Source organism: Vidua macroura, chromosome 2 (assembly GCF_024509145.1).
Source record: "Vidua macroura isolate BioBank_ID:100142 chromosome 2, ASM2450914v1, whole genome shotgun sequence".
NCBI lineage: Eukaryota > Metazoa > Chordata > Aves > Passeriformes > Viduidae > Vidua > Vidua macroura.
This window is the reverse complement of record NC_071572.1, coordinates 76,215,739-76,241,792: the sequence shown is the minus strand read 5'-3', so window position 1 is coordinate 76,241,792 and position 26,054 is coordinate 76,215,739. Positions and strand designations below refer to the sequence as shown.

The following is a 26,054-nucleotide window of genomic DNA, read 5'->3' as shown; positions in this document are numbered from 1 at the left end:
GATATGGGTAAAAACACCTAGGAAAACTCCTAGGTGGACCAGTTCTTTGATCCCTTCCATTACATTGCTGCACAAATAGCTGTGTTGACACAGTGCAGGGAGTAGCTCAGGAACAGAGATGCACAGCAGAACTGTTCATACTGGTGCTGCCGACAAAGAAGGAATCATCAGGCTGTGCCCCACAGCAGTGTACTGCTTGTTCTGCTGTGTGTCTGAAGGGGAGGAAAGCGCAGCTCTTATGTGATCGCTGAAAAATCGATTGTTCAACAGAGTTGGTCTTTGAGACTGGGGTCTGGTGCCAGGCTTCTTCCCACAGAACATAGGAGACCCTTTTGAGGTGGAAGAAATCCCCTTTTTCCTCCATATTGGAAAAAGGCCACTTGATTTGAACCTGAGTGCAAGGCAGGATGGATCCTTTGCCTGAAAACCCCTGAACACTTAGCTGTGAGTGCTTAGAAGTGCAAATAAAAAGATTTACATTTCACTCATTCCTTTCTGAAGTTCCAAATTCTGGTTTGCAGTGGTAGCTTTCTATCCTGTTCTTATGCTGTTCATGGACATCTTCCTCCTTTTGTTTAGGAACTCCCTCTGAAATATCCAGCAATAGTTTCAGACAAATGAGGCTTGAGCTTCGGGTAAATTCAGAAAACTCTAAGTATTGTAATTCCTGGATATCTCATTAGGATTTCACATTACTACAGAATAGGAAAATAGCAAAATGTAAGGATTCTTAAGGTTTTCCTTGGCAGCAAATATACAAAGGTTTAATTGAAAGAATTTCTGAACTGAATTAACCTGCATATTGATTGTCCCCACTCAGTTGTCTCTTCTCAAGGCTGAACATGGCCAACTCCCTCAGCCTTTCCTCATAAGAGAGATGCTCCTGTCCCCTCATCATATTTGTAGCTCTTTGGTCAGGTGCTTTGGGCAAACACTATAGTTATACAACCAACTCCAGGAGCTCCATGTTTCTCTTGGACTGAAGAGTCTGGCACTGGTCACAGCACTCCATATGGACCTCTCCAGGGCTCAGTAGAGTGCAGTACACCCAGTGTATGTGGACCAGGCCTTAGGTCAACCACTGCAATTTCCTGACTTATCTATTCTCCATGTAGTTGAATGAATGTATTTGGTAAAATGTCTTGTCAAACAGGCATGTTTATGGAGTATTTTGGGCTGTTCTCTTGTCTGGCTTCAAAATTTACTTTTTTTAAATTGTCAGCGTTCATCCACGTTTCTGAAAAGGTTTTGAGATTTCAAGCATGGTACAAAAAGGAAGTCACTCTTCAGCTCTCAGTTCAGGGTCGAAGGGTAACTCTTGGGCTTTAACTCCAGCTTTCATGGAGCCCCCTTTATGGATCCAGCATTTAAGGTGAGCTGCATGGCTTTTGCCTCAGTTCATTCCCTCCCCCCCAGCAGCAATCCTGTAAGCTCCCATGTATCTCTGGGATTCTTGACACAGTCTGATCCTGTATTTGAAGTGATGGGACTGATACATATTGCCCTGAACCACAGAAAAACCTGGATGTTGCAACCAAACTGCGAGCAGAGGATGCTTGAGGAAGCTCATGCAATCTGCCTGTGTGTGTGGATTTTACTCCGATGTTAAATGTATCCAACAGAGGGAAGTGCTTCGAAGTGCGCAATTCCACAGCAGGTTCAGCTGACTGAAATCAGCTCTGTGGCATTCTCACTCTCCCTATCAGTCCCAGACTCGAATTCTCGCTTCCTCCATTTGTTTACTTTTGCGATGTTAATTTTCTGTTGGTTTAGCTCCCGAACAAACTTATCACAGGAACTGATAAATGTTGGACAAGGGGGAAGGGCGAGACTGTGGCAGCGCTGTCTTAATCTGTCGTGTGTAGGGGCATGCTGTCTCGGTATAAAGCTTGTCTCCCTTTTGCCTGTAACTACCTGCTTCACTTCAGCATTTCACCTTCGTACCTCTAGAGAGCACGTCCCGAGAACACCTCACCTCTCTTCTCGAGAGCCCTGCGCTGTACGTGCAGTCAAACCCCTCCTCTTTTTCTCTCCGGGCACAGCACAAGAGCTGAGCCGAAAACTCCTGTTAACTAGGGTGACAAGTTTCCAGCAGGCTGTGGATCACGGGGAGAGGGGACACCCGGATCCCGGCAATATAAGGTATAGACGCCTCGGCTTGTGCAACACAGCAGCAGGGCAGAGCCCATTTTATTCTTGCCTTTTTTGGATCTGCACGCACACAGACCTCAGCACAATGGAGCCGGCTCCACGATAGTGCAGCCCGATACGAGCAGCAGAAATAAAGTCATCGCAGCGCGGCTCGCCAAGGCTGCAATTGCCGGCGATCCACTCCCCGCGTGGCAGCTCCGCTGATGGCGTGATCGCCAAAGACTTCTACGTCCCAGCCAGGCCAGCGCCGCTCCCGCCCTCTGCCCGGCGGAGCTGCGGGGCTCCGGGAGCCGCCGGCAGCCGCAGCACGGCCGGAGCACAGCCCGCGGCTCCCGGGGCAGCGCCGAGGCGCACCACGCTCCTGGGTCCCGATCTACTGCGCCGCGAAGGTACCACCCCCCTCCCAAAAAAACTTTCCACCGCGGGCCACTCGGCAGCGATGCCGCGCCCCGGCCGCCGCCGAGCGAAGAGGGAAGGACCTGCCCCTACCCCTTACCCCCTCCCCGCTGCGTTCCCCGCCCCGGCGGGCCCGGCTGCCCACCTTGGCGGCAGGGGGGCTGCGGGGCGGGCCCCCCGGAGCCAATGGCCGCGGCAAGGCGGGCAGGGTGCGGGGGGCGGCGCCGGGCCGACAATAGGGGCGGTGTGGGCAGCGGGGCCGGGCGGGGAGCCGGGGGAGAGCCGGGCAGCACCTTGCGGCGGGCGGAAGGTGAGTGCCGCCGCGCCGGGGAAGGGGATTTCCTCGCTTGTTTTGTAACCGGGAAGTTTGCGCAGGGGTTGAGCGGACGGGTGCGTTCTTCTTCTTCAGCCCTTCTCTTCTCCCCTCCTTTTGAAATTTTCTTTTAGAAGAGGGTACTGATCCTGCCTTCCCCCTCCTGTCTCCCCGCTCCTGCCTCCCCGACTCATTCATTTAACAAAGGGAGTTGTTCTGAGGCCCCGGGCTTTGCGAGCGGGGAGCCCTTCGGGGCCGCATATTTGGGGTCCCGGCGTAGAGGTTGGGGTGGAATCGGGGCTCAGCCCACAGTTTTTGCCAAGCACCCTGTCTGGCTTCGACTGGAGGGGCGGGCGCTTTGGGCAAACACAAAGAATTGAGGAGCTGGACCCATGCTGGGCGATGGGGTGATGAAGCCTCGGGCTTTGTGTGGCTGGTGAAGGAGGGATGGAGAGCTGGGAGCTTGTCTTTTAACCCCTCCGCCCGCATGTGTGTACGAAACCATGGCTTTTTTGCTAGTAAAGTACTTAAAAGCAAAGCTGAACTTAGGGATCGTGGCATAATTCAGATTGGAGGGAACATCAGGTGGTCTCTAATCCAGCCTCCTTCAAAGCAGGGGCTTCTGCCTGGGGAGTGGGGAGCAGTGAGGGGACATCGGAGACGGGTGGCACCTCTGGGTGCTCTTGAGTGCACCTGGGAGCTCGGTGGAGGAGGCAGCACCAGCAGGACGAGACTTCACTGGCAGTAGTGCTTCTGTCTTCTGCTGTGCATGGAAATGCCCCAATCCACAGCTCTCCCATGCCTGCAATCCCTGGTCTTGCTGCTTTTGTTATCCAGAGGGCTTAAAATTCATGACTGTTGGGAATAGCTGGCTCCATCCGTATGTGTGTCACGGTACATCTGCTCCTGCTGAGCATTACTTGATTCTTATTTCAACATTGCCTCCAGGAGTTTTTTTCTTCAGGAGCAAGATTTATAAATAGGTGTCAAAACCTGGCTTTGGCTTGGGACTGGCTTGAAGCTGTGTACTTTCCGTGGTAATTATGTATGAGATATGTATGTGTGTAAGCACAACCATAAAGTCTGTTGACTTAGTCACACTTTTCATTTTTAAAGTGAAAGCAGGTATTGTAGCAGGGTGAAACGGCTGGGTCAGGCAAAGATGGAAGAATATTTGTTTGTTTTCTTTGCTCACAATTACTCTTTGCCCGGTGGCTTACAGATGCCTTTCACTGAACCACCTCCCCCTTCTCCATACCTGGAGTTTCCTGGTGTTGCGCACATTACCTGGGCAAGCAGGGAGCATCTTCCTGTCTGCTGCTCCCATATCTCTTAGTGTGGGTGTGTTGGTCTTGCTCTCAGCTTTATAGGGTGAGGCTGGAAAAACTCCTCCTTGTGGAACAGTTTGCGTGTGTGTCCACTGGATGCTTGGAGACTGCTTTTCCCTGTGCATTTTTTTGTGGGTAAGTCAGAGAAATGAAGCTCATCTCTGCACAGGGAACAGAAGGTATGGTGGGAATTTGAATATGTCTAAATACTGATTCTATTTAACTCTGCTTTGCCTCTCTTGTGCCACAGAATATGCTCAGCTGTACTGTATAACAAAGCTGGAGTCTAAGACTGGACAATAAACTGCCAGGTGATTTTTTTTTTAGCCTTTTTGAGTCCTGCATCTTTAAACGGGATGATATAACTGTCATTCTTTGATTTGGAAATGAAAGCCAAAAATAAACTTGAAGAGGAAAATGCTCTTGTAGCATGATAGCAAGAATGCTTTTACTGGTTTCTGAGGAATACTATGTGCTCTGGATGTTGCTCAGAAAAAAAAGAGTAGGGAAGAGTGAGGCTTTTAGTTCATGCATTTCTGTGCATCATGTGGATATAGGAAGAAATACGCGACAAGTCCAATATAACTGCCACAAGTGGAAATATATTGCTTGTTTATTGTGTTTCTGACTGCCTTGCTTGAGCTGGATTGAAAACTGATGCTAGCTCTCTTTGCTGGAGAGGTCAAAGAACTGTTTTATTATCCTTTTCCAGGTCTCTGAAGGGAGACCTTTTCTCTCAGCTTTGATTTCAATGCATGAATTTCACCAGTTTGCTGACTAGTGTGTCTTTTTATAACTGTGAGCTGCGGTATGGCTTCTTTTCTTCTTTTTCCCTTTTGTGCACCTGTCTCACTTCCTTGGTGTGGGAAGGTTTGTAATTTCAAAAGCTTGTTGCTATGGTCCAATTTCCTTATATGCTTAAGAGTGTACAGAACAACCTAGAGCTGAAATAAACTTTTCTCAGTTGAAAAATACAGAAATGATCCAGTGCTCCACCTTCAAAGTGTTCTGGTTTTACAGTTCATCCTGTCAACAGCAGATAACAGAAGCAAATAGACTTTATAAAGAAACTGACCAGTCTTGGTGAGGATGTGCAATACACAGACTGAAACTAGACAACTAAAAATCAGCCATATTTCTTAAAAGCCTAGTCAGCCGTTAGCCCTCTGACAGGTAAAAGAATGCCTACTGTTGGCTTTTTACCTCTATGGGAAGGAAGAATAATACTGTGTAACAGAATTGTACTGTGTCAAAGAATATTTTTCTATACTTGGCAATGAGCCGAACTAATTTTCTCAGCCTGATGTCTTGGCTTGTATAGGGATTGAGGACAATGTAAGCGTGATCTGCTTGAAGCTGAGGGCTTGCTCTTACGGAGAAAATAGTCCAGTGTGTGACTCTTTTTATGCACTTGCACAGCTCTCACCTGGGAGGAGCTGCTTTGCAGCCCTGTTCCCAGAGATGGGAATGGCTAGGTCCATTCCCCTTGGTGGCAGCAGAACTGTGACTGTCAGCCAGTGCTCACTGATGTAGCACAGAAGTCAGTGATCAGTTTTTCCCATCTGTGAGCACCCGATGCTCTTTGGGAATGAATAGGTCAAAAGTACCTGATGCTGCTGGTACTAATCAGGTTTTTATTTGAACTGAAGTTCAAGTTGAAATTCCTGCCCTTGGGTGCAGTTATGCACAGCATGTGCAGATGTGATGTTGTGGCTGTAAGGGGTGATGACTGCTCCTGGCTTTGTGCAGGAAAGGGAACTGACTTTTGTCCTGCCTTACCTCAGGCACATCCTCAGAGCCACGGATATCTTTAGATCCTTCAATGGTCTGTCTTCTTTTTGGCACATGACAGTGGGGTGCATGTTGCAATTTCAGGGCCCTTCATAGGATCCATTTGATGAAAACATGGATGCTCCAAGCTCAAAACATGGTTGCTCTGAGCTGAACATGTCTCCCCAGGCTCCCAGTGTTATCTGCAGAGAAAAAGGCCCTTTTAGGATATGCCTTGTGTCACCCTCCTGTAGATATTTTTAAAATAGGTCAGAGAGTTGCACTCTGAAAATGCTGATTCCTTGTTTAGTCTCCCTGATCTCCTCTGTCTCCCATGTCTTGTATTGTACATTGGAGAAGCTCAGAGGAGTTTTACCTGCTCCTCTCACTTTGAGGATGCAGGCAGCATTGCTAACAAATCCATCAGCAAAAACACTGTTGTAGCGTGGTTTTCAGCCTTTCTCTTCATTTTAGCATTTTTTTTGTTGGGATGGGGAAGAGGAAGCAAAAAAAAAAAAAAGCCATCTGAGAAGTGGATTTCCAGGGGAATTTGAAGAAAAAGTCCAAGTACTCAGTTCTGGTTTGTGTACTAATCCACTCTTTCAGGCTGGCAATCCAAGTGTTCCGGCTTCCACTCGTACACTATCAATCTCTTGCGTGTAGTCTGAGATGCAGGTTAAACAATAACTTCCTCACCATAATTTCTTTCCTTTTTGCAATCTGTACTCTTTGGACCTGTCATATAGCTAGTTTGTTTTACTCTTAAGCTGGTATAACTGCCTTCAAGCCATGCTATTTCTTACTTCCTGTCAAAAGTCAGAAGTGGTGCTGAATCAGCCAACCTTGTATCATCTTAAGTTTAAAGAGAGGGAGAGAAAAGGATAACTGGTGTAGAAAAAAAAGTCCTAATTTGTGAAAATTGGGCCATATCATAAGACTGCAGAAGTAGTAACCAAAGGTACTTTCTGGAAAGAAAGAATTTCCACCAAAGTAGCCCTTTGTAATCCCAAATACTATGTGAGAGACAGTGCACAAAATATATTGTGACTGCCTTGAAGCATATGACATCTAGCTGCAAACAGTTCCTTGATCTCAGTGGGCTTTTAGCTATGGGACTGTGAGCAGGTCAAGTGGGGAGTATCTGCTGCAGGCAGGTGGGACATGAAGACTTGTCTCATGCATTTTTTTTTTTTTTCTTCTTTTTCCATAAAGTGTGTCCACCTGTAATCTTAAAGAAAAATGGGAGGAAAATAATTGCTGTTCAGATTGTGAGTGTTTTGGGAATGAAGTCTTCCAAGTTTACCTTAAGGCTTTGTTTCCTGCCCTTGTGAGCTTGCTGTGTGTAGTTACAGTGTCTGTCCATGGTTTACTGCTGATGGCATTTGATGACTTTCCAGGTGGCAGCAGAGAGAAGGAAAATCAAATACAATAGGTTAGGAGACAGCCTGAGGTTTGTCAGCCTGGCTTGCTAAGGTCACAGCACCTCTTTGAGTTACTCACTCTAAGCATCAGTAGGGCTTTGAACTATCACCTTTCTTAATGACTGTAGTGGCACACCAGTATTTTAGATGACGCTTCACTTACAAAGCAAAGCCCATTTCTCAGGGCTGATGTTCTATTCATGAAATAAGAGCTGGAGTAAGAAATATTTTTAATTGAACCAGTGGCTTGCATCATGAGGTTTTTTTTTTTTTTCCTCTTTTGCATGTAATGTAATGCAAAATACCTTGTCACTTATTTAGCATAAAGAAATCACATAAATAAAGATAGATTATTATTGGTACCTACATATTCCCAAAAGCATATTCTCTGCTGATCCTAAAATAAGAGTGGCTTGGCCTCTTAACCCAGTCTCTTCTGTGGAAAGAGTAGAGAAGTGATTCCTTTTATAAAACTTGTATTTAATTTCCCCAGCTATCTGTAAGTAAACATTATGCAGTTTTGCCAGCAAGTTCAACTTGAAGGCTTAGTTGAAGGCCAGGATGATTCTATGATTTGCCTTTAGTCGGTATTTCAAGAATGCCTTATTTCAATCATGCTTTGAGAGGATAGAAATGACAGCTGAATGTGTAATTCATGGACTTCCAGAGTTCAGACTTGTTTCGGGTGAAGCAGAAGCTGATTTCCTTCAGCAGCAGAAGGGAGGGATATTCCAACCCGTCTTTCCCGATTTTCTGCACGCTATTGAAGATGTTGGAGTCATTCAGCTCAAGGCCCTGTGCTTACCTGTGTGAGGTGTTTGAGGCTGTTATGGAGCTCTCTAATGCCAGCAGGTGTCAAGGTAGAGGAGGGAAAAAAATGAGGCCAGGCTCGTAATGTATCCTCTGCTTTTCTTGCTCATTAAACTGGTCACCTGAGCCTGAACTGCTGTGTCCCTTCACAATAGAAGGTAGATTGGTCAGGTAACAGCTGCAAAGACCAGGGAGTGCCCAGCATGAAGAGGAATTAGCAGCAAATGGACACATCAGGATTCAAAATGCAATATTGATTAGCTCATTAAAATTAATAAGACACTCAATTATCAAAGTCCTATTATATTTTGCAGTTCTTCTGGAAATAGAACAATTTATATGTCCTTATCCTTTCAAGAATATCTCTCACAAGACAAATTCTAATGTAATTTTCTTCTGCAAACCACAGAATGTGTTAACTTTTAATAGAGCCCAAGTTCGTCAGTGTTTTCGTTAGTAAAGCATTGTTTTTGGTAGGGCAATGTTTTTAATAGGCCCGAAGATGTAAGCATAGTACTAAAAAGTTTATTTTATTGAGAGTGATCTAAATTAGTGTATAATTGGGCTAATGATGTTTTAGGTAGGGTCAAAAACTAAATGGCAGATATTCACATACTGGCCAATTTTAGCAAATCAGACAAATCTGTCTCAAAATACAGCGCACAGTGGGGGAAACCCTTTTATTCAAGCTCAGGAACTTAAGGAACAAGTATGTGAAAGGGCATGTTGCTCCTAAAAGGGAAAAGAGTCTAATTTTTTCCAATTCTTCAGAAATATGTATATTGCCTCCATAGTACACAAATGCAATTTTTTAAGCTACAGATCTAATTGCCTTATGGAACCTTAAATGGCTTAGAAATGGATTTCCAATGTGGATTTCGATGCTTTACAAAGTATTGTGATTTTTTTAAATATATCTTTTTATTAAAGGCTTTGCTTGAGAGGGTTTGAGCCACCTGACTCAGGGCAATTCTTGCTGGAGTCAGAAATTGCTCTGAAATACTCAGTTTGCATGCAAGAGAGAGGCTGGAGGAAGATAGTCATAGAACTAAGATCCTGGAATGATTGCTAAGTGGATGGCACTTCTTATGGATGTGGTCATTGCTACTTCTTTTTTCTACAGACGTTTGATTGATTTTTTTTGCCGCATTGCCCAGGAGAGCTAATTTTCCTGCTTAACCACAAAATGTTAACCACAAGCTTATAGTTCCCACCCCTGTTTTACCCTGCTGTTGTGCTCATCTTCAGACCCACTTTGGAGTAAGATGTGTGTTCACTTTCAGTGTTACTTCTCTGGTCTCGTGATAATGAAAAAGCTTTGGGAGCTGAACTCAAAGGAGGGACCCAGAAATGAAATGGTGATAACACCACATAGTCCTTCATCAAAACCATCCCCTTTCTGATAATCAAAGTCATTGGTAATGTTCTTTGATAAAATGTATGCAGTTGTGGGTGTGTGTTAAGGTGTTTGATGCTTTCTGTTAAGCTCCAAGATTCTGGAGATGTAAAAGCTATGCAAAAATATGTGTCATAAAAATGAGACTTCTCCCACTCCTATCTGTAGAGAAAAATGACAGAATTTGATCCAAATGTGCCTTGAAGACTTAAATAAAGAGATTTAAGCGCACAGAGGCTTTGGTTTGAGCCTCCAGTTCCTAATTTTGGGTGAGGAAGTGACGATATCCACTACCTCTTAGCCGTGAGTTACTAGCATTATAATTTAATACTCCAAAATCACTGAAGTCTTCACTGAGTAGCCTTACAGAAAGCCAGAGAAGTTGTGAGGGAAGGAAAGAGAGGAAACTGCAGTACCAGCAGCAAGTATTGTCTCACAGTTATCTTGATCTAATTTTAATTTCTGGCTCATCAAATTTCTTATTATTGCATCAGCCTATATGTCTTGGTAATCAGGTCTGGGAAAAATTGCAGTCTCTTACATTTGTGTGTGCTGTAAATTCTTCTGTGCAATTTTGACTCCCTTGGTAGCAGAGAGAATGAGTAAAAAGGCTGTACCATAGTCACAGCGATCAGCAGGAGTCTCATCCGCTACCATGCCACAGCCAAAAGACTCTGAAGAAGTGAGACTGGAAGTACTTTTCCAGGCCTGCTTCAATTCCTTTGCATATATTCCTAAAACAGATTTTAAAGAGTATGAATAAAATTAAACGGACATTTTATCTGGGGCTGTGACCTCCGGTGTCAGACTTGTGTCTCTTGCTGTTTCTGGGGGCCCTGACAACAATACTGGACTTAACTTGCAGCGTGTATGGGGGGAACAAACTTTTGTATTCTTCCTGTTTGGTTTCTTTTCTCTGCTTCCATCCCTTGGTCATATCTCTTAAAGCATTGTTTGTTAGTTTGTTGGTTTTCCTTTTGCCTTTCTATAGAAACCTTGTGCATCTCCTGCCTATCTTTACTTTCCTTGGCCACTCCTAAGACTGATGAGAAACAGATTCCTCATACTTCTGTGATCCTGAAGATACTGGGCAAGCACAGATGAGCAGCAGGGAGGTGAAATATTTTGTCCTCCACTCCAGTACAAAGCATCTTCTTTGTGGCTTGCGGGGAGGATGAAGACCGGACAGGGGAAGAAACCCACTATCTTCTATCAAGCAGGTAGTTTTGGTGATGAGGTATCCGGAAATATTTAAATCTGTTGATTTCATTAGAAAGACTGAGGAGGTAAGGGTAGGGCTTGGAATGACAAAAGCAGGACTTGATTCAATAAGAGAAAGCAAACAACTCAAGATTCCTTCAGGGCTCTCCTGCAAGACAGAAAATATGCAACAGTCAATTCCTCTGTGTAGGCTGTCTTTAATGGAGGCAGACGGTCACAGGCGGTGTTTGGATTCCAGGTTCAATAAAGGCACATCCTTCCGTTAGAGTAGCAAAACAGTGCCACTTGTATGGATTCAAAATCCATCTCCAAATGCCTCAGTGGCTTGTCATCGAGTGACTCAGTGCACTGTCATAGTAGGGCTTCTGGCTTTCACATCCAAGTTATACTTGCTGAAACAGTGTCCTGCCAGCTCATATTAACAGTCCTCCCTCCCAAGCTTGTTTCCAATTGACTCATGGTGAAGAGGGGATTTGGGGGTGTCAGGGCACAAGAAGGCTGCAAGGGCAGATCAGAAATCTCACTACCTTGTAGACTTCAGAATGCCAGCTTTTAATTTGTTTTGTGTGCCTCTGAAACAAGTCTTTGAGTTGCAGAAGAAAGACATTCAGAAGTGATGAGCTGTAAAAAATTGCAAGAATTTAGTAATTTACTTTGTCCAACCAAAAATGTCTTTTCTTGCAGGCAAAGGCTTCGTTTAAAGTTATTTGCTACTTTAGAAAAATGCTAATGTTGAAATGCTTTCAGCTTGATTTCCTTTATCTCCTGCAGCTCATTAGATGATCATCAAGATAATTTTTTTTTTCTTTGTTTAATTCACATAATCAATTTTATTCTAGGTGATCTTTGTGGTTTTTTAAGAGCCAATTCTTCCTAACACTAGGTACATCCTGCAAGAGCCCTTCCTGCCTTCTGATCCAATACTTACTCATCCTGGGACCTAGTCCAAATGCCACCAACAGTGTTTGTGTGGGCTTTTTTTGTTTGTTTCAAAAACATTTAATCACTTGATGACATATGGCAGCATTAAATGTGTAAACATGCAGTTTAGGATGTAATGGTCATCAAGATGAAAAGAATCTCACCTGAGCAGCAAGTGGCTTTCTGCTTTTTACATCATACCTGCTTTGAATTTAGCATTACAGTGGATGCTTTGTGTTTCTGATGATGTTGCTTTTTGAATCCCACCCTGTTATTTTGGCTCAGTGTCGAGGAGCAGTGACTTCAACAAGGTGATCTCATCCAATGTGTGGTGTAGCTGTGTTTGTTTTTGAAGGCTTGAGATCCTGTTCCATCTGCACTTCCTGTAGCTGTAGGTAAATCATCTGAAATCCAAGATGATGAGCATGCCTGATCTCTGTGCTCTGAACCTCCTTTCTCATGAATTCATGTGCTTCTCTTCCATGATGGGGTTCTTGTCAGCATTTTTTTTACCCAGGTATGAATGGGGTGAGCAGGGAAAGGGTTCTCTATAAAAGGGTTGTCTATAACTTGTGCTAGTTTCAGCACAGAAACTCTCTCTGTGAGGGCTCTAAATTGCTAATGAATTAACTACAAATTTTGGAGGAGGGTGTGGTTGACTTAAGATTCTTCTCGACTAGCATATGAGAAGCTTGTGTTTTGCTTTTTTTCTCAAAACCAGCTTGCTCTCCCCTTCTCCCCAAACTATAAAGCAAGGATGTGGTCATTGGCAGCTGTTTTCCTTTTGATGTGGTCAACTCAACATTAAAAGTATAATTCTGAACTTGCATTTTCTTAGAGACTGAGTGCATGATGAAAGGACAGGAGGGATCTCTCTCCACCTGCTGGGAGTGTGCTCTTTGCTTGAGTTTCTTAGGAGCTGAGGTTGGAGGTTGAAGCTTGACACAGCTGAGCTCATCGTGGCACACAGCCATCCAAAGGCAAGGGTGCTTTTCCCTTTCAGCACTTGGCTGTGAGCTGACCTGGCAGGAAACTTTGCAAAGCAGTATGAGTGACTGTAGCTGTGGTGTAGTATTAAAGATCACAGAGCTGCCTGCAGGTCTGAGGGCTGGAAGTAAGGTCTGTGAGACATACAGTTAGATCTAGCGGCTCCTCAGAACTTACTTGAGCATAAGTAAATGCCTTTTTACTCTGTCCTTGTGATACCTGCTGTGTGTAGCCTTTTATTTTGCTTATTTTGTTCCTATATCCCTCTGTCCCCAAGCTCTCTGAACCTAGCACCTGCCCAGTCAGCTCCTGTGAGACCTGCTTATGCTGCAGAACTGAAAGTCCTTAGTGCAGAATGGATTTTATATAGATTGGATTTTAAATGGATTTTATATAGAATTGCTTGGCTTGGAATGACCTTAAAGATGATCTAGTTTCAACCCCCCTGCCATAGGCAAGGAACCTTTTGCTAGAGCTGGTTACTCAAAACTCCATCCAGCCTGGTCTTGAACACTTCCAGGTATGGGGCATCCACAGCTTCTCTGGGCAACCTGTGCCAGTGCCTCACCACTTTTATAGTAAAGAATTTCTTCCTAATATCAAACCTAAACCTACCCTCCTTCAGCTTAAGCCCACTCCCCACTTTGCCCTATCACTCTTTGTCAAAAGTCCCTCTCTAACATTCTTGTAGCCCCCTTTAGGTATTGGAAGGGGCTTTAAGGTGTCCTTGGAGCCTTCTCTTCTCCAGGCTGAACAACCCTAACTTTCTCAGCCTTTTGATTTGGACTCTTTAGCTGGTTCTCTGTCTTTAATAAATGTCTTTGTGAGAAAGACCCTGACAAAAAATCATGACTGGATCATGTGTTTCTCCCCATCCTGTTGTTCTGTGGCTCTGAATTCTGCTTTGATTCCATATGAAGGAATAATTCTTGTAATCCCTGTCATGCTGTAGGGACTTCTGTGCTTTGCCTAGTGAGTTTATTTGTTAGCGTAGCAGAGCACTTTTGGGATTTTCTCATCACCTATCTGGATAATGTCTTGTGTCATGTAAGTATTATATGTATTCTTGAGAAGTTTTTCGTAATTGAGAGAACAATTATAAGCTGGGCCCAAACTACTTCTGGTGTTCAGCTGGAACTGTATTTTTACTCTGAGACAGAATTAAGTTGCTAATACTGCAGCCAGTCTCACAAAATTAAATAATCCTACTGTTTTGCTGTTCCCCTTACACCTTGCAGTCCTCCACTTCATAGCCAAAGTGCTATAGTGTAGGAGTTGTACAAATGTTTGATGGCTTTTTCCTGGAGGTGCTGTGATTCTTTGTCACTTTCTACCTAAACATTGCCAGTAAATGCTCACAGCGAGAATAAAACACAACTGTACTGGCGAAATAATCTGCTTAGTTCTATCATATAGGTGTAAAGGGCAAACAGGGAAGCAGCAAGCACAGGAGGAGTAGGAAAACATATTTCTAATATAGCATAATGTCATTTTATCTCTGAATACCCTGCAATATATACAGAAAGACTTCAGCAACATCTGTGCCTCAGAATTCATAGCCAAGATGAAAACAAAGCTTTTGTCTGGCAGGAACTGTGCAGCAGGTATTTGGTAAGATCTGCCTGGCATGAAAGAGCAAAAGCCAAAAGTTGTGGAGGGTTTTTTCTTTCTATTTTTTCCCTTTTTCTTGTCTTTCCCCTGCTTTCTTTTTATTTTCCTTTTTTTTTTTTTTCTTTTTCCTCTCTCTAACCAGGAGGCATAACTCTCTCAGTAGCCTGTGTGTTTCAGTGGGAACATTCAGGGACTGTCTTAGCAGCACTTGAGAGCCTAACCTTGAGAACAAAAGTAGTGTTTCATGTGGTTACGTACTAAAAGATGTGGGTAGGCATCTAGTGGGAATCCAGAAAGCGCGTGGGCACTTGATTCCCTCGGAAACTGTTGGGATTTGGCACCTAAGCTGGTAAAGTATTTTAAAAAACTCTTAAATATCTTCCTGAAAATTGGGTCTGATGTTGCTAATCAGTGCAAAGGATGGGGGGATTTTTTTATTGTGATGTAATGGTGGCTTTGATCTTTGTTACTTTCTAGTAGATTAACAGAAGAAAGTTGAAGGAAAGCAACAGGAGTGACTTTGGGATTGGAGGGATTGACGCAATAGGAAGATAAAAGCTATATACTTGTGTAGTTTTTATAAAATGAGTAGGAGGGCAGGACTGCTATGGGCTTCCTAAATGCCAAGGAATGGAGGGTGTGGAAGAAAGAAATGGAGTCTCTACTCTGCAAGTGCTCGTGCAGCCAGGTAGCCTCACACACAGCATCATGCAAAAGGAGAATGTTCTTAGAACCTTGTGAATGTTACAGGGATGTGCTGCTGAGGAACAGAAACACTTTGTGTGGCAGCAAGGAAGGTACCTGCTTTAGTACTTCAGTCAGGGTAAGCCACTAAAATCTGCAGTTGTTTGCACCTCAGATTGGTTGGCATCTATAAATGTCATCACATCACACAAGAGCTGCTTCCCATTTGTGCTGGCCTTCCCAGACAGGAGGAGCTTTAGGAAACTCTTGTCCCAAACCTGGATTGTTAGTGCTTGGATCTCCACCCTTCCTTACAGCTGGCTGCCATGGTGACAGTTTAATCTCACTGATCTCTTTCACCAGGAGGGAAAAGCAGGGTGACAGCTGCTCCAGGGCACAGGCTGGTAGGATGGGGACACCAGGTAGGTAAAACAGTCTGTCTTGGGACTGCTCTTCTGAGATATTAGGACATCACTTATTATATCCACTAGGACATAAATAGTATATGTGTGAGGATATAATCCAATAAGATTTGGATATCTTGGGGAGTGCTTGATGTCAAAGGTGTAAAAAAGCTACTTGAAGATGATAAAGCATTAGCAGAGAACACAGAGTCTTAATTGCTGGAGGTGTTAGGGATGTTCCCGTGTCAAGTGCACTTTTTGTAGCCAATAGATCGATAAACTAATTTGAGATAATTACTAAAAGAAAAATTAGACCAAATAGAGAAATGTTAATAAGTCACCAGAGCTGGATGGCATTCAAGAATCCTGAGGAGCTTGAATGTAAAACTGCAGAACTGCTGGCCAAGCTGTTTAATTTATCACTACAGACAGCCACTGTGCCAGAGGATTGGGGAGCTGCCAGTGTGATTCCCAACTATAAAAAGTGCTCTAGAGGGGATCCTGGGAACAACACAACAAAGAGTCATGCTACCAGGAATGGAAAGGATCTCTGAATATATAGAGAAATGTTAACCATTAATGGGGAAGTCAGCGTGGCTTCTGAAAATGAAAATCCTGCTTCCCAATCCCATGAAGTTCTGTGGGGTGTCAATAAGGAAGGCTTAAAACGGATATAAGATGTTTAGATTTTCAGAAAACTTCTGTCAGCACTTTAAGCTCCTGTAAGTTTGGAGGAAAGGATTTTTTATGGTTTGAAAGCCACCTGGATAATAGGAAGTAAAAAAATTTGGGACAATTTCACATCTTATGATGGAGAGGGAAACATCACTGCAGCAGCAACCACAAAGGCCACCATCCTCATTGGGAAAGTGATGAATGGCACCATTTGGCTTTGGTATAAATGCTCAGTGCAGCCATGTCTTGTGGGTGATGTGCAGTTCTGGTCTCCACATCTCTTGCAGAGCACAATGGCATTGCAGAAAGGGCAATGAAATGGGCTGCCTTCCAAGAAGAAGCTAAAATAGTTGAGACTGTTCCATATGGGAAGAAAGGAAGGAACACAGGTTTAAGTCACAAAGTCAGCAGGTAAAGCTAATATGAACCATCAGCTCTCATGCTTTTACAACCAGGGAACTTTTGATTAAACATGATGGGCTTTGATTTTAAAATAGGTGGAAGAACATACTAGTGTAGTGGAGAATTGGTGACTGTAGCCTCAGAATAGATAGAGTTTGGTGACAGACTTTCAAGCACTCACCTGTGCAGGGCAAATCCCACTTGCACTTTGCAAGACTCTTGCCTTTGCAAGAATCTCTGCATGACCCTTCCTTTCCCCAGGGCTCTCCTGTGCAGTTTTTCATAGGAAGCAATTATCCAAGTGACTGGCAAGTGTTTGACACTCTCTTGTGTACACAATGAATTTTTTCTTTTTCAATTATAAGTGACTTATTCCTCATAGAAGTAATTTTTTTTTTTAATGTTGCCTTCAGCAGGGTGTGCATGTGAACTTTATTTTAATTAAGGGTGAGGAATCTGTTTTACATAACTATATCCCAGATTCTCATGAGAGAGTGAAAACAGCCCTGAGGGATTGATGAAAAGGCCAGTGAAATCGGGTTGCCTCACCGATGGGAGGCCTGATTTCAATCTCTTAGGTTTTCTGTACCTGTGGGACTTGCTCCAAGCTGGTTGACAGCCAGAGGAATTGAACCAATGCAGAGGCACTGCCTCCTCACTGCTTTATTTTGGGCCACTAATTTGTGGTTCTGGGCAGATACTGGGATGGCTGTTGCAGCTCTGCCTGAGGTTGTTGTCCCTGTAGTGGGAGTGGCCACATGGGATGTGAATCTGCTTCCAAGCCCTTTCAGCCATGTCCTGTTGCTGGCTCAGACGATTTCTGCCATGTTGCCTATTGCCAGGGTATTGTATTGCAACGCTTGGTTTACCCATCTCCTTGGAATAGGGGTGCCTGTTATGATCAAAATGTGATCCCCACCAGCCAGCTGAGTTGCTAATTTACTAGCAGTACTAATGGGATTGGGTCATGATGGTTCTCTGAATCTTTGAGAAAGAAAACAAATGGTGCTGGAAGTCACAAACAAATGCTGTTGGCTAAAATTTGTTCTGAGTTGTAAAACCTGAAAGGGACAGGGAGTAGATGAGTAAAATGTTTCTGTACCATTAAGGAGGGAAAATCCAGGGTGTGTGCATGGACTCTTGTTTATTTATTTTCCTATTAAGAAAAAAAAGTGATAAAGGTGTTAAAATTCAGCTGTTGCTGGAACTGTACTGGAAGTGTGGAAGTGGGGCATACAAATAAAAGAGGATCTCTTTCACTGTGCACAAAGAGAAATATGAAAAACAAACCACAAACTCTGTAAAAAGGCTAATGAAGTTTGTGAGTCAAACCTGGCATGTTGTTAACACCTGCTGCTTGTTTGTGATGACTGAAGCAAGCATCCCTTTCAGAAATTCTGTCGTACTAGAGATAATTTTGTTATCAGAACCTCGGTGTATTTGAAGAAGTTAAACTGGTGATAGATTGCACAACTGAGACCTTCAGCTTGATTCCTCCTGAATCTGGAGGTAGCTGGCAATTCTTTTCTGATGCCAAAAGCCTAGAGAGATTTGGCATGATGCCACTGCATGAGGACAATGTTGGTTTTGTTCTTTTTCTGCTTCTGCCCCAAGAGCTGGCTCTAGAGAGTGTCTAGAAATTTGGCTTCTTGTACCAGAATCTTACATGAATCAAAGGAGGGTTTTGATGCTCAGCTCCTAATGTTTCATAGAAGTGGCAGTTCATGCCATTGATCTGAAAAGTGTTTAGAAGTTAAAGTTGCTGGGAATTAACTGGTGATGCTGGTGCTTTGCAGCCCCAGGTGGGCATCTGCCACCAATCTCCTGGGGAGGAGGAAACAGATGAGCAAGGAGGTGGGGCAAAGATAAGCCTGTGGGAATAGATGTCCTTCAGCTGTTCAGCAGAGCAACATAAATGAGTGCACTTTAGAGAAAGGAATGTGCTGGTCGTGTCACAGCTTGGATGTGCTTTGCTTTGGGGTGAGTTCATAGGTTGGAGTGTGTGCTTCGAGTGGAGGTCAACAGATTGAGCCTGATGTGAGATGAGTGGGGAACAAGGTCAATGTCAGTCATGTCAGTCTGAGGGGATGTGCTGAGGGCTTTAAGCACCTCAGAGTGCAGAAGCTGTAGAGAAATGTCTGATGGTGAAATGTTTTTCCAGAGAAAGAGACCTGACCATTTCCTTCATCTTAACAGAACATGAGGAAATGGCCTCAAGATATGCCAGGGGAGGTTTATATTAGATATTAGGACATTTTTTTTTTTCCCAACAATGTTATAAATCATTGGAACAGACTGCTTAAGGAAGTGGTGGAGTCACCATCCCTGGAAGTGTTCAGAAAATGTGTGAATATGGCACTTGAGGACATGGTTTAATGGTGAATGTGGTGGTGGTACTGGGTTGATAATTGGACTTGATTTTAAACTTTTTTTTCTAACCTTAATGACTCTATGTTTCTGTGACATGAAAATTCCATTCCTGGCATAGGTGGTCAGAACAAGAACACTATAAGCTGTGCCAGGAGCAGTGATGCAAATCTCTGCTTTATGCAACTTGTACCCTATGGGGAGTAGGGTAAAGTGTTGTAATCACTTAGTAGTTTAAACCAGGAACAAATCTGTGAGGCTCGTTCAGGTGGAAAGGCAAAAGAGAGGTGAGCAGTGCCAATGTCTCTGATTGGGAAAGTTGCATAGAAGATGGGTAAGGATGGCAGAGCCCTGCCAGTTCCTCCTGCTCTCTGAGCTGTTTCCATTCTGAGTGTGGTACCAGCTGCAGCAGCTTCTGACTGGCAGCCTGTTCCAGCAGCAGATCCCTGCTTTGTGCCTTGCTTCAGAGTCACTTGCAAAATTAACAGAGGGTTGGAGGGTTGCAAGTGCAGAACCAGAACAGGACAGAAGAAGATGTGTTTCCTCTCTGCTGTAAACCTGTGTGACCTTTCTCAACTCACTTTAGCTATGTCCTCAGTTTATAGAAGGGTAGTGGAGCTACTGTGCACTTTCAGGTGTTCTGTGTTATCCGGCAAAAGTTATTCTTTCACCCACATTAGTAACGTTTTATCACTGAGTAGTGTTTTATGCATGAATGGTTTTCTGTGCAATGCTTAAAATTTAGAAAAAGGTTCTGAAATTTTATGAGGCCTTTGTATAGGCAGAGTTGGCCAAGGAGGTGGGGGAAGGAGGTGTTGTATGCTTTTCTGGAGAAACTCCTGTGCATTTTCTCTTCCAAAATAATTTCAGGCTATTTATTTATATCAAACCTTCATTAATTCATTGTACATTGTGAAACAGCAGATAGTGGGTTCTTTTGGAAAGATGTACAGATTAGAAAACGCTTCAATGCATAAGCCATAAGCAAAGAAATAAGAACACCCTAAGGAATAATATGAAGTGTGATGCTTTCTGGGCCTGCTACACAACTGCAAAGCAGTGGGTGAAGTCATATTTTGCCCACACAGCTCTCCTAAGCCTCAGTACTTTGAGTTTTACTTTGCTTGCTTTGGCTTCTGAGGCAGCTGGTGTCTGGAGCTGAGGCACTCCTGTGCTTTACTTAGTGTCCCCAAAAGACCTGTGAACTTAGCCAAGCTTTTGGGCTTGAAAGAGATGAGCTGTGTAGCTTGAATTGCAACTGGGTGCCTCTAGTTCTGGGAGGCTGTAATGACTGCGACCTTTTGAAATCTTGTTCAAACTGTTTTTGTTGCACTCAGACAGGAATGTTATGTTCTTTGTTCCATCTCCTAAAAGGCAAACTTTTCTGTATAGGCCGCTTGTGGCTTTTAGAGTTTGATATATATGGGTCAGGGGAGGAAGCAGGCGTAGACTGTTGGATGTTTTCAAGCTGCTGAGAAAGTCCTTCTGAGTGCATGAAGTGGGTTTTAAGATCCCAGCTGGATTTTTGCAAATAACCTCTGTCTTGATTAGGGAGAGAAATAAGCCCCCAAATGTGGATTGCTTCCAATTTGTGTGCACACAAGCAAGTGGGCTGACTGTTCACTGAGACAGACCTGTGTGGTAAAAGGTTACTTCTTTAATTCCGAACCCCTTCTTCTGGAAGGAAGCACGCAACATTTCAGCTACCATTACTGAAATGTCTTTTTTTTTTTTCAAGCAGAATAAAAATATGCATTCAGTAGTTAAAATTGAGGTAAAAGTTTGCATTGTGTCTTGGAAGGGCTCTTCTTGATGCCTGTACACCTTTAGGTACATGTCTTCACAGAATCACGGATTGGTTGAGGGAAGGGAACTCCACAGGTCATCTGGCCCAACCTGCTATAATCAAGCAAGGCCATCTGCAGCCAGTTACCCAGGACCATGCCCAGATAGCATCTGAATATCTCCAAGGATGGAGACTCCACCACCTTTCTGGCCAGCCTGTGCCAGTGCTTGGTCACCTTCACAGTGATAAAGTGTTTCCTGATGTTCAGAGGGGCTCTCTGTGTTTCAGTTAGTGCCCATGGCCTCTGGCCCTGGCACTGGACATGACTGACAAGAGCCTGGTTCCATCTGCTTTGCATCCTCCCTGCAGGTGTTTATGGACCTTGAGGAGATCCCCCTGAGCCTGCGCTTCTCTTGGCTAAACACTCCCAGCCCTGTCAACCTTTCATCATTGAAGAGATGCTCCCCTCAGCATCTTTGCAGCCCTTTGCTGGGCTCTCTCTGTCCTGTGTGCCTCTCATACAGGAAAGCCCAGAACTGGACCCAGCACTCCAGGTGTGCCTTCACCAGTGCTGAGGAGAGGGGAAGGATCATTTGCCTTGAACCTGCTGGCAGTACTTGGCCTAATGCAGCCCAGGATGCCATTTGCCTTCTTGGCTGCAAGGACTCACTGCTGGTTCATGCTCGGCTTGGTGACCACCAGGACCCTTAGGTCCTTTTCTGCCTGAGTGTTTTCCATCTGGATGAACCCCAGCACCACAGTAGGTGCCTGTGGTTGTTCCTGAGTGCAAAACTGTGTTTCTACTTGTTGAACTTGATGAGCTTTGTGTAGGCACACCTGTGGTTCCCTGGGTCTTCTGGAACATCAGGATTGACATTTGCTTTCCTCCAGTCTATGGGTGCTTATGCCAGTTGCCATGATTGATCAAAAATTACTGAGCCTGGCCTTGCAATGGCATTCCTGGATACATCCTGTTAGGGCCTGTGTACTTATTTAGAGTCTCTATCTGTAGATGTGAACAGAAACTTCTAGAGAAGGGCTAAGGCTTGGGAATCAAGCTGCTCTTTGGTCCTCCTTTCTTCTCTTCTTTCCCTCTCTTCATTGCCTGCTGACCTCAGTCCTCAGCTACAGCTAGAGGCTCTTTGCTTGCATGACAAGGCTATTGTGGGTTTGGCTTTAGATTTAAAGCCTTCAGATAATGTGGCTTAAAAGCCAGGACACCTCTTTTGCAAAGGTTCTTGTGCTGTGTGGGGCTGCTTCTGAGGTGGTGTGTCATGTACATATGCAATTTGGTGTGTGTCTCCTGTGCAGTGTTTGCTGTTTATTCCTGGCTGAGGAAGGGAGTCTGCCACAAGGACTGGTTGTGCAACTTCAGCTCAAACTGCCTTAACTCACACTATTTACTTTGGAAATTACAGTTTCAATTGCTGCTGATAACCCAGCTGATTGTTACGTTTTACATTTAGCACAGTTTTTTTAGTTCTTTCCTTAATGACTTATGTAAATAATTTTAGAAGACTTAGCATTAATTTTGGAGAAGCTGGCGTATGGGGCTGCGAGGCTAGCAGCAGGTGCTGTAAGTAATCACTCTTCTAAATTAAGCAACACTTTCTGAGGCAGTAGGTTAATTTCTGGGTAAGCAGCCTGCATACAGATTCTTGGAATCAGCTGGATCTTGACCCAGCAAGTGACTCAAGGCTTTGTGTAGGTTTAATTGCTTGAATTATCTCACTGAAGCCTTTCATTTTTAGAGGAAACTGGGGCTGTGCTTGAATATCTGTTGAAATTGTGTTATCACATTGAAATCTGTGTCACCTGGCTTTGTGCTTCTCTTTGTAGCTCAGTCTTCACTGCCACTGGAGGTGTATTTGGAGCATGGGCAATGTCATGGCTTAACCAGGTCAAGCTGCCTGGAGCCAGGATATCCATCATAGAATGGTTTGAGTGGGAAGAGACCTCAAAGATCATCTCATTCCAACCCCCTGCCATGGTCAGGGAAACCTTTCGGTAGACCAGATTGCTCAAAGCCCCATCCAACCTGGCCTTGAGCACTCCTAGGGATGGGGTATCCACAGCCGCTCTGGGCAACCTGTGCCAGTGCCTCACCACTCTCACAGCAGATAATTTCTTCCTAATATAAAATCTATACCTTCTGCCTTCTGTCAGTTTGAAGCCTTTTCCTCTTGTCTTATCACTGCATGCCCTTGTAAACTGTTCCCCTCCAGATTTCTTGTAGACAATATTTGGGTACCGAAAGACTGCAGTGTTCATGAGTAGCTCATGCTTATGGTGAAGTCTGTGCTACTGTGGGTTTCTTTCATTAGTACAAGAGAAAGTAAAGTAGTGCTTGAGAGCTTTATACCATTTCTTTCTCCACCTTTGTGCCTGTGAGAGGATTTCTGCAAAAATATTTCCTCCAATATGTCTAGTGGAGCTCTCATGGGTTCTCTAAGCAGTAACTATTGACCAGATTGTGCTCAAGTGCTGCCTGTCACTTTTGTATTGTCACAGCTCTGGCCAGCATTGTTCTTGCTCAGGACTTGGAGATTGCCTGCAGAAGTGTGACCCACTCGTTGTAAAACCACTCTTGAGGCTGATGGGGCCAGTGGTGTGTTTGACTTGAAAACTTAAATGGTTTTTCATAGGCTCTGCAGAGATCTGAGGAAACTGGTAAAATCTTAATTACTGTTACTACACAGAGTTTGATTTTGGAACACTTTGTTTAACTTGTGGAGTGTGGAGGAAGGTGCAGTTTTTACAAGCTCAAGCTCTCTTTAAAATCTATCTTCCTGTGTGAAGATTGTGCCAAAAAGTAATGTGAAAGGTGGAATTTCTAATTAAATGGAATCCCGTGTAAAGAGGAATAGAGAGGAAAAATGCCCTTCTCTAGGGATTCAAGATAGGAGAGAATTTCAGATAGCTGGAGAGAAAGAATGGATTTTTGTTGCTTCTATACGACTGTAAGTTGGGACTTGCCCTATCTTTGGCTTAGAGTTGGTGCTTCCTGTGCAGTTGGATGTTCAACCTAATATCGAACTGGTTCTTGAAATAGTATATCTGCTAAAAAGGTCTGAAGCCACTTCCTGCACTCTTTAGCTTGATTTTTTTGCTATGGTCAATCATCTTCAGGCCAAAATGCTCTTAGGCTTTAAAGTCAGTGTTGGGATTCAGTCCTTTCACATTTTAAAAAATGAATAATCCAAATAACAGGCATATGAAGGTAGAACTCAATTATTGTGGACAGTGTTACAGAATGACATGGCTTTTGAAATTTTTTTTAGAGGTCTGTAATCTCTTCTCACTTTTTAGATTAAAACTTTACTGACTTCTTTGCTCTGAAATGTTGAAGAGAAACAGTTTTCATGTGCAGAGTGTAACAGACAATATTGTATTTCTCTATAATGGAAACTAGTTGTATAAGCAACTTGGTTTTTTGATAGTTCAGCTTTGCTTGAAAACCTGAATTCTCATGTAGCTCTGAAGGCAAACAGTCCTCTTCAGGTGACATTCTGGTTCTGTGGGAATTGGGACTGAAATATTTTTAAAAAGAAATTGTGAAGAGGAAGTCATACACACTGACTCTCCACTCTTTATGGATCTTCTGACAGTGGATGCCTTGTGGGTTTAACAGATGATCCAAATGCATATTGATGCATTCAGATGATCTCAGTGTATTCTCTGGGATGCTGCGAGATGTCTGTAAGCTTGGAAATGGAGAGGGGCAATGGGCAGGAGCTGAATGGACAATGAGTTGGTGATGGGAGCATAGAAACATGCTGATCTTGGACAGGCTTTTCAAAAAGGGTCAGAATTTGAACTCTCTTGAATTCTGTGGGGTAGAAGGCAGGGAAATCTTCTTTTCCCAGATGAATTAGCTCTGTGTGGGAATTGAAAGCATCAGGTAAAGAAGTGACAAGATGTTCTACAGATGTCTGAAAGCTTGGCTTTCTGAATGGACTGCTGAAAAGAAAGCGGAGGACTAAAATTCTCTGCTCCAGAGTTGTAGATTTGATAGGTAGTTCAAATAGGTAATTTAAGAATATTGTTTTGCGCCTTTCTCAATGACTGCCCTAAACTCAGTCTATCCAAGTATTTTTTCCAAGAGGCATGAAGAATTTGTAATACTTTCTGTTATCAAAAGCAGGACTTAAAAGAGTCCTGCACCATACCAAAGATATGAATGCTGTGTTAAGGAATTTGGACATATTAATAAAAACAACATATTACTCTACCACTCTCTCATCTGAAATTAAACGTGTCAAGCAAATTGCTGAAACAGTAGACGGAAACTTGGCAATTATGTTTGTGTGGCAATTTGATTCTGTTCTCCCAAAATACCTCTGGAGTGCATCCAACTGTAGCTCTGCTCTGATCCCAAGACTAGCCTGCAGATGCTCTGAACACAGACATGTAAGCCGCAAGCTCTGGTGGCCTGATCTGTGTAGTTGCTAGAAAGCTTCAAAATCTGCTTTGCTCTCGGAGGGCTTTCCATTTGGGAAAGGAACTGATACCATTCCAATTTTAACTCTGGAAGAGGAAGGGAAAATAGAAAAGCTTCAGAGAAGCAAGTTTTTGTCTAGACTGTGGAGCCAGCTGGGTGTCTTGTTCTGTCTTGTCAGGCTGCCTTCTTGTTTGGGGCTTTGACTGAGTGGTTGACAAGTGCATTAACTCTGTGAAAATAAACCCGCTTTTGGTGTGGCAAATGAACCCTGGTCTCCTGTGACCATCCCCTGCCACAGTTGTTTCAGCACTGCTTTACTGCCCCATAAAAATGCATAAGCTTCTCTTCTTGTCCTTTCCCAGTTATCATTTGAAAAACTTTCCTCTGTTTTTGCCTTAAAAACTACTTCTGAAGTGAAAGTTCTCTTCTGTTTCACTGACTATAAAGTGTGCATGATAATTACAGGCCATTGCTGTGTTAGCTGAGATACTGCAGTGTTTCTGCAGGACAAAACCCTGCTCCAAGCAGGAGCAGTTCAACTTCTCTCACTCAAACCCCAGGGGCCAGGGATGAGGAATTTCCTCAGTTTTGTGCTCAGCAGTGACAGTGGTATCTGTGTGGACACAATTTATTGCACTGTAAGTAATAGTTTAATGGCCTTGCATGCGATAAACGCTGTTTTGTGCTGCTGTGTAGTTTTCAATAGTATGTCAGAGAATTACTTACGCCTTTTAATCTGCATCATTCAAGAAGGCAATATTTTAAAAATGCGATTATGATATCAAGGGTTTGTGAAGTGAAGGGCTTTTGCTGCTCCAAAGATTTCCAGTCTAGAGAATGTAAGTCTGACAACTATGGGATTTTTTTTTTTTTTGCTATTTGATTTAGTGGTTTTTTTAATTCTTTGAATCAGGCTCCTTTCCTTCTCCTGTATTTGGATCCTCTTAAAAATTACTAGTTTCAGGGAAAA

General features: G+C 43.6%; 1 protein-coding gene across 3 annotated transcripts in view; it reads left to right on the top strand.

Annotated features, from left to right (window-relative positions):
* The first annotated feature begins 2,365 nt into the window (after positions 1 to 2,365).
* The window catches only part of PAK1 (p21 (RAC1) activated kinase 1), a 76,145-nt gene continuing 52,456 nt past the window's right edge, over positions 2,366 to 26,054 (top strand). For 2 of the 3 annotated variants that reach the window (XM_053970906.1, XM_053970905.1), the window contains exon 1: positions 2,366 to 2,540. The gene's annotated coding sequence lies outside the window, so the exon portion shown is untranslated. Of the gene's footprint in view, positions 2,541 to 4,288; positions 4,368 to 26,054 lie in introns of those variants that run through there. The other variant, XM_053970908.1, reaches the window with a different exon arrangement.